This window comes from Lepisosteus oculatus, chromosome 12 (assembly GCF_040954835.1).
Source record: "Lepisosteus oculatus isolate fLepOcu1 chromosome 12, fLepOcu1.hap2, whole genome shotgun sequence".
Classification (NCBI taxonomy): Eukaryota; Metazoa; Chordata; class Actinopteri; order Semionotiformes; family Lepisosteidae; genus Lepisosteus; species Lepisosteus oculatus.
The window spans coordinates 39,859,598-39,873,428 of record NC_090707.1 but is presented as its reverse complement, the minus strand read 5'-3'; the positions used below and the strand labels follow the sequence as shown (position 1 = coordinate 39,873,428).

Here is a 13,831-nt window from a genome sequence, read left to right as displayed (position 1 = left end):
CATGCACTATGTACAACCAGAATTAGTCCTGAAGTGTGTAGAAGAACAATAAAAAAATAAATATGACACTGAGGACAGTAATGGAACAGCACAATCGTGTTCCTCAGGAGAACCTCAGATGGCTTTAGATAGATAGATACTTTATTGATCCCGTGAGGGAAATTGCAGTGCAACAGCAGCTTAACACAGCCACAGTGTAACGAATTACATAATAATAGTACAATACAAGAGTTACTCACAGTCCAGACACAGAAAGAACAAACTAGAACAGAACAGTACACAGAAAAATCGTATCACACATCTGAATATAAATATAGATGTAATGCACAAAAAAACGTTGTAAACGGGGAAAAAGAAAGAGAACAGATCACTGTCAATGTTGCCTCTGCCCAGACGCAAGGTAGATGTGTTGTACAGTCTTATGGCAGAAGGCAAGAACGACCTCCTGTAGCGCTCCCTGTTGCACCGTGGATGAATCAGTCTATTGCTGAACGTGCTCTTCATTTCTGCAAGCCTGTCATAGAGGGGATGGGAGAAGTTGTCCATGATGGCCTCCATTTTGGACATCATTCTCCTCTCAGCCACTACCTCCAAGGGGTCCAGGTCAGACCCAATGACAGAGCTTGCTCTTCTGATGAGCTTGTTCAGCCTTTTAGAATCCACTGCTCTAATCCCAGAGCCCCAGCACACCACTGCGTAGAAAATGGCACTCGCTACCACCGACTGATAGAACATATGTAGCATCTTACTACACATAATTCAGAAATGTATGTACTTGAAAAATAATTGGTACTGTTTCATCACCAACTTACAAATCCTTTTTGCAATCAATTTCAGTGCGTCTCTTATACCAGCCACACGAGACAATGAATCACTAAGTGGATGTTAAAGTTTAATTTATCCCATATTCCTTCTTCCTTATATTTTTCCACTTTTTGCACAAATTCAGGTAATTATCTTTTCTTGAATTTCCTGGAAACTAGTTAAAGAGATCAAAAGCTCTTGGGATCCTAAGAGGTGACCACTGCATTTAAACTTGAAAGTTTTTAATACCATAAACCGATATTGCACTAACCGGGAGCATTTCCAAATCCTACATGAAAAACAGACAGCTCTCCTCTTTCCAACACAAGCACAAGTCTGTTACAGATGGCTGCATTAGACTGTTTCCCACACATCAAATGCACTCTGTGCAGAAAATTAAATTGCTTAAGTTGATGATGTACAGAAATAGACACTGTGTACAGTACATCTTTCCAGACCCTATTCCGCTGTTCAGCCAGATCCTTCTCCCAGATAAACTCAATCGCATGACATGCTGATGTTCCAGAGATCCTGTTAATTCAATATAGTTGACAGGCTACATGTGTATAAGTTTTAAGTACACCTGTGAGCTTCTCCTCGATTCTGACGCTTTTAAAGTGTGAAGAGTGTTTTAAGAGCTGCACTGTGAGCTGCAAATCAGTTTTTGTTTGATTACATTTTTCATCAAATACACTCTGCTGAAAATTAAATTGCAGACGCTTATGATGAGCAGAAATAGACACTTTGTAATTCAACATAGTTAACGGGCTACATGTTTATAAGTTTTAAAGATCCCCGTAAGCTTCTCCTCAATTCTAACAATTAGGTGAAGAGTATTTTTACAAACTAAAGTCCTTGCTGTTACAGTATATTGGAATTCCTCATTTGTAAAATGGGTTGATTGGAAAAGCAAATGTGGATGCTGCCGAATAAATATTGTATAACTAATAAGGTTAAGGAGGTTTCATACAAAATAATTAATCATACTTACCCAGTTGAGACCCTTGTTGTCCAGCGATTTAAAATTGAGATAAGTGATAAATGTGTTTTATTGTGACATTAGTAACTTTTCTATATTTATTTTGGTTATGTCCCATGGTTAAACCTTTCTGGACTAAGTTGCAAATTATATTAAAAAATAGACCAATATTTATATTTGCTTTGAAGAAATAGATGGCATGTTCAATCTCAGCCCCATCGAAAACGATACAAAAATATCGTTTGTAACTTTATTAGAATGGCACATTATCATGTACACAAAATGAAATAGTCTGGGAAAAATCCTATGTTTGAGCATTTTAATATGGATGTAAAGGAGAATCTGCAGACTGTTTCAAATTGTAAAAATATGAAAGCGGTGCAGACTTCAATTTGTTTCACCTTTTTATAATTTGTATTTATTTTATAATATGTACCCCTGTGACGCTTTTGTCTTGAAATGTTATCTGTACTCTTGTTTGTATTGTGTTCAATAATGCTTACATATTTTTTTAAAATGAACTATTAATAAATAAAATTTAAGAACTAAAAACTATTAAACTTACATTCTGTTAACGGTATTTTCAATTTAAAAAGTTTTGAAGGTGAAATTTTGCTTAATGGCCACAAGGTGGCGCCATTGCACTATTTCTGTAAGAATCAAAATGTATTTTTCCAGTTTAATTCCACGGATCGGCCAACAGAGGGGGCACTTCTCCTACTGCTTCTATTGAATTCATAATAATTGCTTTCACTTATATCGCGCTTTTCTTTACGGGAAGATGTGATGAATTATGGAAAATGAAGCCTGTGCACTGTGGATTTGAAAACTATTTTAAGTTTCATGATGGATGAATTATGAGAAAATGTTACATTGTCTGGTGGTATTTGCAATATTCTCAAAATATACAACAGAGCGACATCTTAATCTCACACAACAAATATTAGAAGATCCTTCTTTTATACCTAAAAGCTTTCAGATGTTGAACAATTAAAATATTGCTTGCAGGAATCCAATTACTGTTATGAACTTTTTACAAGCTAATTGTCTGATTTAATTTTAATCTTATGATATTATGCATAATGGTAATGTACCATTGTTGTATTTTATTATTGTCATGTATGTTTTATGTTTAAGGTTTTGATGAAAACAACAAATTAGCTTCAGGACACTAAAGATGAATTAAATTATAAAGTAGATAATTAAATCATAGTATTGCAACCATATTTACTGGCAACCACACTGTCTAATTTTGGTGCTGCTCTTAATCTTGTCAGTTGGGTTGCTGATTTCCTTACAGACAGAACTCAGGGCCTAAGAGTCAACCATACTTCGTCTCAAGCTGCATTCTTGCACAAATGCTTCCCAAGGATCTATATTATCTTCCTTTCTCTTTGTTCAGTATACAATTTGTACGTTATTACCAGTCAAGTAAGACACATTTGCAGACAACTGTTATTAGTTTCTTGCAGGCAGATGTGTAGGGTCATGGGCCAACTAGAGAAGATTTTGCCACCTGGTGCAAACAAAACTACTCCAAGTAAGTTCACTGTCAGCTCAGCTCTGGGCATCAGTGTGGTGGACTGTGCTGTAAGAGTGCCTTCACTGTCAGGCCCCACTCGGATCAAGAGAACACAGCAGCACAGGGACACACTGACACAGCCCAGCCAGCTGCATGACCTGCACCAGGCGTAGATGGACTCCAAACAGCCACGAATGCCAAAGAGCCCTAAAGACAAACTTCAAACAAAATAAACTACATTTCAAAACTCAAAGAAGGCTCCACAGCCAAAACATTGTTTTCTTTCGTCTATTTATAGCAGGGAATAAACCCATTACTTGATCCCTTACATTTCAAAACGCTCTGTATCAAACCAACAAATCGTTCATAAATTTAAACCATGTTTTTGAGAAACTAGCCTTAAAATCAAAATGACTACATTCATATGAAACACACTCAGAAACAATATCAAATGGTTTGATACAGAGTGCAGAAACAACTGAAGAGAACTACCAGAACTAAAACAACACCACACCACTCTGAACTGCACCTCAGATACTGCGAGATGGTTGGACACTACATGCACACCCTAAAGAAGATAAGCACATACACAAACAGACAACTCTCAGACCATGAAAGAACTGTGGCCAAGACACAGTCAACAACACCTGACCCAACTGCAGCTCAGACCTGCAGCAAAGCCTGCTCAAACTCCTCAACCTTGTCCTGACGCCCGGCTGTTTCCCTGAGGCCGGGAATCAAGGACTGATCACGCCTGTCTGTAAGAATGGAGACAGACTCGACCCCAACAGGTACCGAGGCTTCAGTGTGAACAGTAATCTGGGGAAGGAACTCTGTCGTATCTTGAATATCTGATAACCGGCCCTCCTTACTGAGCACAATGTCCTGCATTAGAGTCCGACTGGCTTCCTACCAAACCGCCACACATCCCATAACATTCACACCTGGGCTCCGATGGCCCATCTGGACCCAGAACAGCAGAGCCTGGCACCGCTGGAGCAGCACTGTCACACCTGGGCACTGCCAGCCCATCTGGACCCAGAACAGCAGAGCCTGGCACTGCCACACCTGGGCACTGCCAGCCCATCTGGACCCAGAACAGCAGAGCCTGGCACTGCTGGAGCAGGACTGTCACACCTGGGCACTGCCAGTCAATCTGGACCCAGAACAGCAGAGCCTGGCACTACTGGAGCAGGACTGTCACACCTGGGCACTGCCAGCCCATCTGGACCCAGAACAGCCTGGCACTGCTGGAGCAGGACTGTCACACCTGGGCACTGCCAGCCCATCTGGACCCAGAACAGCAGAGCCTGGCACTGCTGGAGCAGGACTGTCAGACCTGGACACTGATAGCCCTTCTGCGTGAGACCAGAGTCATTGGTTCCCAGAACAGATCCAGATCTCAGGAAAACAGTTACAACTTCACAGTGAACAACAACACTTTGAAACACATACTTCTAACAGACAATCAGTTCATCTGGGAGTTTTCCTGGCAGTGAAGTCACTGAAGGAGAAGGCACACAGGGCTTTCCATGGCAGTAAAAAGAGGCTCTACAACATCAGTCCCCCAAATACAATTGGCTCTGAATATTCAAAAGTGCAATCGAACCCTTTACCCTATACTGCAGTGAAGTGTGGGATCCCCTCAGTGAGCAAGATTACACTAAATGGGACAAACAGCCTGTAGATACTCCATCCAAAAGAGTAAAAACATCCTCCAAACTGGAATGCTACAGAATCCTAAACAGACGATCCACACAATAAACACTAGCTGGATATTTGACCAGGCTAAGAAACAGCAAAGAGATACAGACCCTGTCAAGTACAGGTTCAGAGACACAATCAGGCCAGAGCAACTGGCTGACAAAGACCCGAATGTCCAGAGAGGACAGGCTGTGCTCCCATTGCCGAAAGAAAAAAAGGAAAGAGAGATACACTTTCTGCCGCACGGTGAGAAATATTCTGGAACAAGACTAACATTATTCACCAATAAAACAGATCATATCGCAAACCTGTCAGAATCAGAACAATGTCGAGTCCTGCTGGGAGAGAAATAATACAGTGTGTGATCTCCTGTCTCAGCCTGAGGAACAGTGAGCCTGTCTCTCAATAATAATAATAATACAGTGTGTGATCTCCTGTCCCCAGCCTGAGGAACAGACAGTGAGCCTGTCTCTCAATAATAATAATACAGTGTGTGATCTCCTGTCCCCAGCCTGAGGAACAGTGAGCCTGTCTCTCAATAATAATAATAATCCAATGTGTGATCTCCTGTCCCAGCCTGAGGAACAGTGAGCCTGTCTCTCAATAATAATAATACAGTGTGTGATCTCCTGTCTCAGCCTGAGGAACAGACAGTGAGCCTGTCTCTCAATAATAATAATAATACAGTGTGTGATCTCCTGTCCCAGCCTGAGGAACAGACAGTGAGCCTGTCTCTCAATAATAATAATACAGTGCGTGATCTCCTGTCCCACCCTGAGGAACAGACAGTGAGCCTGTCTCTCAATAATAATAATACAGTGTGTGATCTCCTGTCCCAGCCTGAGGAACAGACAGTGAGCCTGTCTCTCAATAATAATAATACAGTGTGTGATCTCCTGTCTCAGCCTGAGGAACAGACAGTGAGCCTGTCTCTCAATAATAATAATAATACAGTGTGTGATCTCCTGTCTCAGCCTGAGGAACAGACAGTGAGCCTGTCTCTCAATAATAATAATACAGTGTGTGATCTCCTGTCCCAGCCTGAGGAACAGACAGTGAGCCTGTCTCTCAATAATAATAATACAGTGTGTGATCTCCTGTCCCAGCCTAAGGAACAGTGAGCCTGTCTCTCACTAATAATAATACAGTGTGTGATCTCCTGTCCCAGCCTGAGGAACAGACAGTGAGCCTGTCTCTCACTAATAATAATACAGTGTGTGATCTCCTGTCCCAGCCTGAGGAACAGACAGTGAGCCTGTCTCTCACTAATAATAATACAGTGTGTGATCTCCTGTCCCAGCCTGAGGAACAGACAGTGAGCCTGTCTCTCAATAATAATAATAATAATAATAATAATAATAATAATAATACAGTGTGTGATCTCCTGTCCCAGCCTGAGGAACAGACAGTGAGCCTGTCTCTCAATAATAATAATCCAGTGTGTGATCTACTCTACTGTCCCAGCCTGAGGAACAGAGAGTGAGCCCGTCTCTCAATAATAATACAGTGTGTGATCTCCTGTCCCAGCCTGAGGAACAGTGAGTCTGTCTCTCAATAATAATAATACAGTGTGTGATCTCAACAGATGACTCTTGGGCATGTGCCTGTGTGTTGTTAGTTTGTGTGCTTTTCTATATATTGCCTGCTGCCGTGAAACACATCCACCTCGGGGATAATGAAGACTCCCTCTCTCAAGAAAACACAACGCATCTGAAAATGACTTTTCTACAAATGTTTTCACTCCTCTGGTGTCAAAGTACGGCATCTGCAGGAAGGGGCGACTTGTCCATCCATCGTCCAGCAGGCCCACTCTACAGCACATTAGACAGATGCCTGTGAAATCAGCACCTTCAGGCTGCTTTACAAATATATTATGTAATACAATGCGTATTTTTACGGTCACGTTAACTTGCACTGTTAGTGTGTGTTGTGAGTTCTGGTGTGAATGAAACATGGCTGCTGTGATCAAATAACATTCAGAGAAACTCCATCTCTCAGTGTTTAAGAATATTAAACCTTTACTGACCACAGTGGTGTTGAAAGCGAAGCTCCACTAATGTCTGTCAGGAGCTCCTCAGAGCCTCAGCTGCAGAGACCGGCCTGGAGACGCCCATCCTTCTGACTTGAAACCTGACAGGTGATGAACAGGAAAGGTTTTTACTCGTGTGTCGGGACACCTGGAGTGACGGACTGGTTGGCATTGCAGCCCTGGCTTTCTCCTCAACTGGGATACGATCAAGTGGGGATTTTGTTTTCCTGGGGGTTTAAGTGGTGCACCTTGACTTGCAAATTCGTTTTTACTTTATGACAGTTTTTTTTAGTTGTTTTAAAGAACTTACTGTTTTGATTAGATGCATCAGAGATTGTGACTCTGCTTTTAGCTTCCCATTCCTTCCAAACAAAGGGTCTTCTGTTGTAGAGAACAGCACAGCATATCCAAAGCGAAGCGGGAGGGGACTGCAGTCCAGAGAAACCTTTAATTTTACAAAGAATGGAGGCAATTTCACACCTCTGGTTGTGCCAGAGGGTCCTCAGTGGAAGAGATACCAGGGTCCCCAGCACTGCTGTCACCTCTTCTGTACTCCTCCTATGCTAACAACTGTGTATCTACTGCTGTGAAAGGAATCAAGTCTGCAGATGATCCCACCGGAATAAAAAAAAAATCTGTAGAGGAAGGAGGTCACTGTTTTAATCAACTCCAAACAGACAGCACCCCAGGAACAAGACCCATGAGAACAGGGGCAGAATATGCAGACTCCATACAGACAGCACCCCAGGAAACCAAACCCATGAGAACAGGGGCAGAGCATGCAGACTCCACACAGACAGCACCCCAGGACACCAGACCCATGAGAACAGGGGCAGAGCATGCAGACTGCACACAGACAGCACCCCAGGAACCAGACCCATGAGAACACAGGCAGAGCATGCAGACTCCACACAGACAGCACCCCAGCACACCAGTCCCATGCGAACAGGGGCAGAGCATGCAGACTCCACACAGACAGCACCCCAGGACACCAGACCCATGATAACAGGGGCAGAGCATGCAGATTTCACACAGACAGCACCCCAGGAAACCAGACCAATGAGAACAGGGGCAGAGCATGCAGACTCCACCCCAGGAAACCAGACCCATGAGAACAGGGGGCAGAGCATGCAGACTCCACACAGACAGCACCCCAGGAAACTGAACCCATGAGAACAGGGGCAGAGAAAGCAGACTCCACACAGACAGCACCCCAGGAACAGGACCCATGAGAAAAGGAGCAGAGCATACAGACTCCACACACACAGCACCCCAGGAAACCAGACCCATGAGAACAGGGGCAGAGCATGCAGACTCCACACAGACAGAACCCCAGGACACCAGACCCATGATTACAGGGGCAGAGCATGCAGACTCCACACAGACAGCACCCCAGGACACCAGACCCATGATTACAGGGGCAGAGCATGCAAACTCCACACAGACAGTACCCCAGGAAACTGAACCCATGAGAACAGGGGCATAGCATGCAGACTCCAAACAGACAGCACCCCAGGACACCAGACCCATGATTACGGGGCAAAGCATGCAGACGCCACACAGACAGCACCCCAGAAAACCAGACCAATGAGAACAGGGGCAGAGTATGTAGACTCCACACAGACAGTACCCCGGGACACCAGACCCATGAAAACAGGGGCAGAGCATGCAGACTCCACACAGACAGCACCCCGGGACACCAGACCCATGAGAACTGGGGCAGAGCATGCAGACTCCACACAGACAGCACCCCAGGAGACCAGACCCCTGAGAACAGGGGCAGAGCATGCAGACTCCACACAGACAGCACCCCAGGAAACCAGACCAATGAGAACAGGGGCAGAGCATGCAGACTCCACACAGACAGTACCCCGGGACATCAGACCCATGAGAACAGGGGCAGAGCATGCAGAATCCACCCCAGGAAACCAGACCCATGAGAACAGGGGGCAGAGCATGCAGACTCCACACAGACAGCACCCCAGGAAACTGAACCCATGAGAACAGGGGCAGAGCAGGCAGACTCCACACAGACAGCACCCCAGGAAACCAGACCCATGACAACGGGGCAGAGCATGCAGACTCCACACAGACAGCACCCCAGGAACAGGACCCATGAGAACAGGGGCAGAGCATGCAGACTCCACACAGACAGCACCCCAGGAAACTGAACCCATGAGAACAGGGGCAGGGCATGCAGACTCCATACAGACAGCACCCCAGGAAACCAGACCCATGAGAACAGGGGCAGAGCATGCAGACTCCACACAGACAGCACCCCAGGAAACCAGACCCATGAGAACAGGGGCAGAGCATGCAGACTCCACACAGACAGCACCCCAGGAACAGGACCCATGAGAACAGGGGCAGAGCATGCAGACTCCACACAGACAGCACCCCAGGAACCAGACCCATGAGAACAGGGGCAGAGTATGCAGACTCCATACAGACAGCACCCCAGGAAACCAGACCCATGAGAACAGGGGCAGAGCATGCAGACTCCACACACACAGCACCCCAGGACACCAGACCCATGAGAACAGGGGCAGAGCATGCAGACTCTATACAGACAGCACCCCAGGAAACCAGACCCATGAGAACAGGGGCAGAGCATGCAGACTCCACACACACAGCACCCCAGGACACCAGACCCATGAGAACAGGGGCAGAGCATGCAGACTCCACACAGACAGCAGCCTAGGTAACACCAAAACTGTACAATAGGATTCTTTCTGCACACCCAGTACTGGGGGCTGTGTCAGAGGCTCCTCACCGTTCTGTGATGATTTTAGACGTTGAATCGGGCAGGAGGCAGGCGCTCTTCGGGAGCTCTCGTCCCGTGCTATAACTCGGACCACGCGATGGCACAATTGCTTCCTACATACAAACAGAAACTTCAAACAACAAAACCCAACAAGAAATCTGTGCACACTTGGACTCCTGCTGCAGCTGAGGAGCTGTCACGCACACACCTCCTGTGTGGGTAGTGTTGGCCGTAGGACGTGTTGTTCACAGAGAGAAAAAATACACCATAGCAAGTCAGCACTCAAACAAACCAAAAGGCCAGTTTTATTGAAGTTGACGCAGCTGGCCACACAAACACTCACTGGGTCTCTTCACCAGGTATCCACACAGACAGCACCCCAGGAAACCAGACCCATGAGAACAGCGGCAGAGCATGCAGACTCCACACAGACAGCACCCCAGGAACAGGACCCATGAGAACAGGGGCAGAGCATGCAGACTCCACACAGACAGCACCCCATGAACAGGACCCATGAGAACACAGGCAGAGCATGCAGACTCCACACAGACAGCACCCCAGGAAACTGAACCCATGAGAACGGGGCAGAGCATGCAGACTCCACACAGACAGCACCCCAGGACACCAGACCCGTGAGAACAGGGGCAGAGCATGCAGACTCCACACAGACAGCACCCCAGGACACCAGACCCATGAGAACAGGGGCAGAGCATGCAGACTCCACACAGACAGTACCCCAGGAAACCGAACCCAGGTAACACACCCCAGCAGGAGGAGGCGCCGACGGACTCGCTCATAGTGCAGTGAGCCCAGCGGTGTGAGGCTGGTGTCCAGCGCTGATGTGTCCCTGATAGTCCTGTCCCACAGCCTGCGAGTCACCGTTTCTTCCACAAAATACTCCAGCCAGCGCTTTTTAGACTAAAGTTTCTTAAGTTTCTGTTTTTCTCGCAGATTAGATTAAAAAAGCCGCCTGTTGACCTGCTGGAGGTCAGACCCGCCCCGGCAACAACTACTGCAGCTCCGTTGCCCCGGCAACCACGTTTTATTTAACAAAGTAAAATAAACACCGGAGAAAATTTTGCAAACAAGACAAGAGAGCTCAGAAACCCACAGACACGACGGCAGTGGGTTTTGTTTCTGTGTCGAGTTGATAAACCAGGCAGGACGAGCGCTGCAAACACACTAGAGTACACATAACACAATCAGGGGTACACAAGACTCCTGCTTTTTACACAAACAGGTTCAACAGGTCAATAAAGAGCAGGTCGGCACAGCTGTCATGATGTCTCATTTACAAAGAGTCTGAAGATTTGCTCGTCTCTTCCCAGAGCAGCTTAACTCCGGAGAGCAAGGAACAGCTCCTGCCGAGTCCGTCTTGTAAGACAGACATAGAAATCCGCGACACGGTAAATACACTGACATTGTATAATTAATTCTGATGCTCAATCAAATCTGCCGAACACGTGCGGAGCGCAGTCCAGAGCACTATAAAGACTACATTTCCCACAAGCCCTGTGGCGACTTCCTTTTGACGTAATCGATTCGCGTCTTTTTATTTTTAATTATAACAACAATACATGCCATAAAAACAAGAATACATATAACACAGAGTATAGTCAGGGGTACATACGATAATAAATGTACATGTTATGGAAAAAGATTAAACAAGTAATCTTGTTTAATAGTAAACAAAATCAGATGAGGTCCGTACATGTTTCAAATTGTCTGTACAGACGCATTTACATCCGTTTTCAAGTGTTTAAACATGGGTCTCCTCTCACAGCATTTCGTTAATTATTATGAAGTATCATATTTTTTTAAATACAAACGATATTTTCATATTACTTTCAATAGGTTTAAAATGTAGTATTATTTAACTTCTTTAAAAGTAATGTCAATATTAGTTTCCTTCTTTACGTTATCTTTCAGAGTTGCTGTCACAAACGTCACAGTTATCATCTGTATTGATTTTCAATCTCTGCACAACGAGGATCTGTACAGAGGCGCTATTGGACTCGCCGCCATAGACTCGTGTATCTCTGTCGCCGCCCAGTGGACATTTCTCGAAAGTGCAGTTCTTTTTAACTTTTTATGGTAGCAATAAAAATAGATACAATACAAACAAGAGTATATTTATAGCACATCAATAATACCATCAGGGGTACATAGTATAATATATTTACACTTCTGAAAAAAAGATTAAACCAGGTTAATAAAGATAAGGGCTGATATAGTCTGTAAATACACTTTTACATCTATTTAAAATGTTCTAACGAAGCTGCCTGAGGAAAGAACTTACTGTTTTGATTACATGAATCAGAGATTGTGACTCTGCCTTTAGCTTCCCATTCCTTCCAAACAATTTCAATTTCACACCTCTGGTTGTGCCAGAGGGTCCTCAGTGGAAGAGATACCAGGGTCCCCAGCACTGCTGTCACCTCTTCTGTACTCCTCCTATGCTAACAGCTGTGTATCTACTGCTGACTCCGTGAAAGGAATCAAGACTCCAGATGATCCCACCCAAATAAAAAAAAAATTCTGGAGTGGAAGGAGGTCTCTGCTTTAGTCGGCTGGTGCCGTGAAAACAACCTCTAACTCTATATAACTCCAACTGCCTGTGTCTCAGGAAGCCCTGGTCCGTTTGTAATGGAAAACCATTGAGAGCACTAGAATGACTGATTTCCATCTTCACTCTAGGTCACTGTGCTGAACAGCACATTACTGTATTCTGCATATGATATGTCTGTTATTTACACCTTTTCTTTCTCACTTTGTCTCTCTGTCCGTTTGGATCAGGTATTTGGAGAGCACCACCACACCAGCCAAACTACCCAAACAGTTGCTTAGGCACTCAAGTGGACTTGATCAAATTAAACTTTCCAACCTAAACAGGAAAATGACAGTTTAAATGGATTCTACTGCCTTATTAATCATATTTCTCTTCTAAATTCTTTTAAAATAAAAACAAATATTTCTGACATGATACACACAAATAGCTATTTTTATACTTTCTGGTTATATTTCAATCTTATAAATGAAGCATTTCTTTCCTGCGGTTTGAGGTTGTTAAAGAGAAAGACCCCATACTATCACAACCCCCTTTACAGCCTGGTGAAAGAGGTGAAATGAGGTAGCGGAGGTGTAATTGAGTCGGACAGCAAACTGTCACCTGCTGCTTGCCAGGACAGGAATCTTACAAAGGTCCACTCCTCCCAGGAGGGTCACAGTAACAATGATGATGAGTAACACGAATGATTACAGTTCAGGGCCCCAGCACTGCCACCCACTAAAATAAACATGACACACAAGAGAACCCACAAGACAGTCATGGAAATCCATGACACGATAAACACGCTGAAATGGTACAATATAATTAATTCTGATGTTCAATCAAATCACCGAAACACGTGGGCAGTGCGGGCCAGAGAACTACAGAAACTACATTACCCATACGCCCTGTGGGCGACTTCCTTCTGACGTCATCGACTCGCGCCTTTTGAATGTTATTTTAATTATGGGTTTATTGTATTTATTTTGTATTTTGTATCCATGTACAATACATTCCTTCATTCATTCATTACTCTTGTTTGCAATGCAATGTATTCTTTGCATTCTTTGCTGTTGAAAATGCTTAAATATATTTAAAATTAAAATAACGTATTAATACGAACATTACTAACGGTATTTTAATTAAAAAAACTTTCGGTGAAATTTTGCTGAATGACCACCAAGCGGCGCCATTGGCACATTATTGTAAGAATAATCATTTCTAAGAAATTTTCCAGTTTAATTCCACGGACCGGCCATCAGAGGGGCACTTTACTCGTCCTGCTGCTTCTGTTGAATTAATAATTGCTTAAATTATTGTCTGGTTAAATTGTCTGGTGGTAAGTATTTGTAATATAGGATTGCTCATGTCTGATCTGGAACACGAGATGGAAGTTTAACATGTGTGATTCACTGAGGTGGAGGGGTGGGAAATGACTGAAAGAAGTCTTGCCATGCTGTATTATTAATAGTAGTAGCAGT

The 13,831-nt window shown here is 44.4% G+C and overlaps 1 long non-coding RNA gene across 3 annotated transcripts in view; it reads right to left on the bottom strand.

Annotated features, from left to right (window-relative positions):
- The window catches only part of LOC138241997 (uncharacterized), a 29,588-nt gene extending 21,931 nt beyond the window's left edge, over nt 1-7,657 (bottom strand). For 2 of the 3 annotated variants that reach the window (XR_011191273.1, XR_011191276.1), the window contains exons 1-2: nt 7,349-7,656; nt 7,036-7,139 (exon numbers count right to left, since the gene is read on the bottom strand). This is a non-coding gene — a long non-coding RNA (uncharacterized lncRNA). Of the gene's footprint in view, nt 1-7,035; nt 7,140-7,348 lie in introns of all 3 variants that reach the window. The other variant, XR_011191275.1, reaches the window with a different exon arrangement.
- Nucleotides 7,658-13,831: the final 6,174 nt, after the last annotated feature.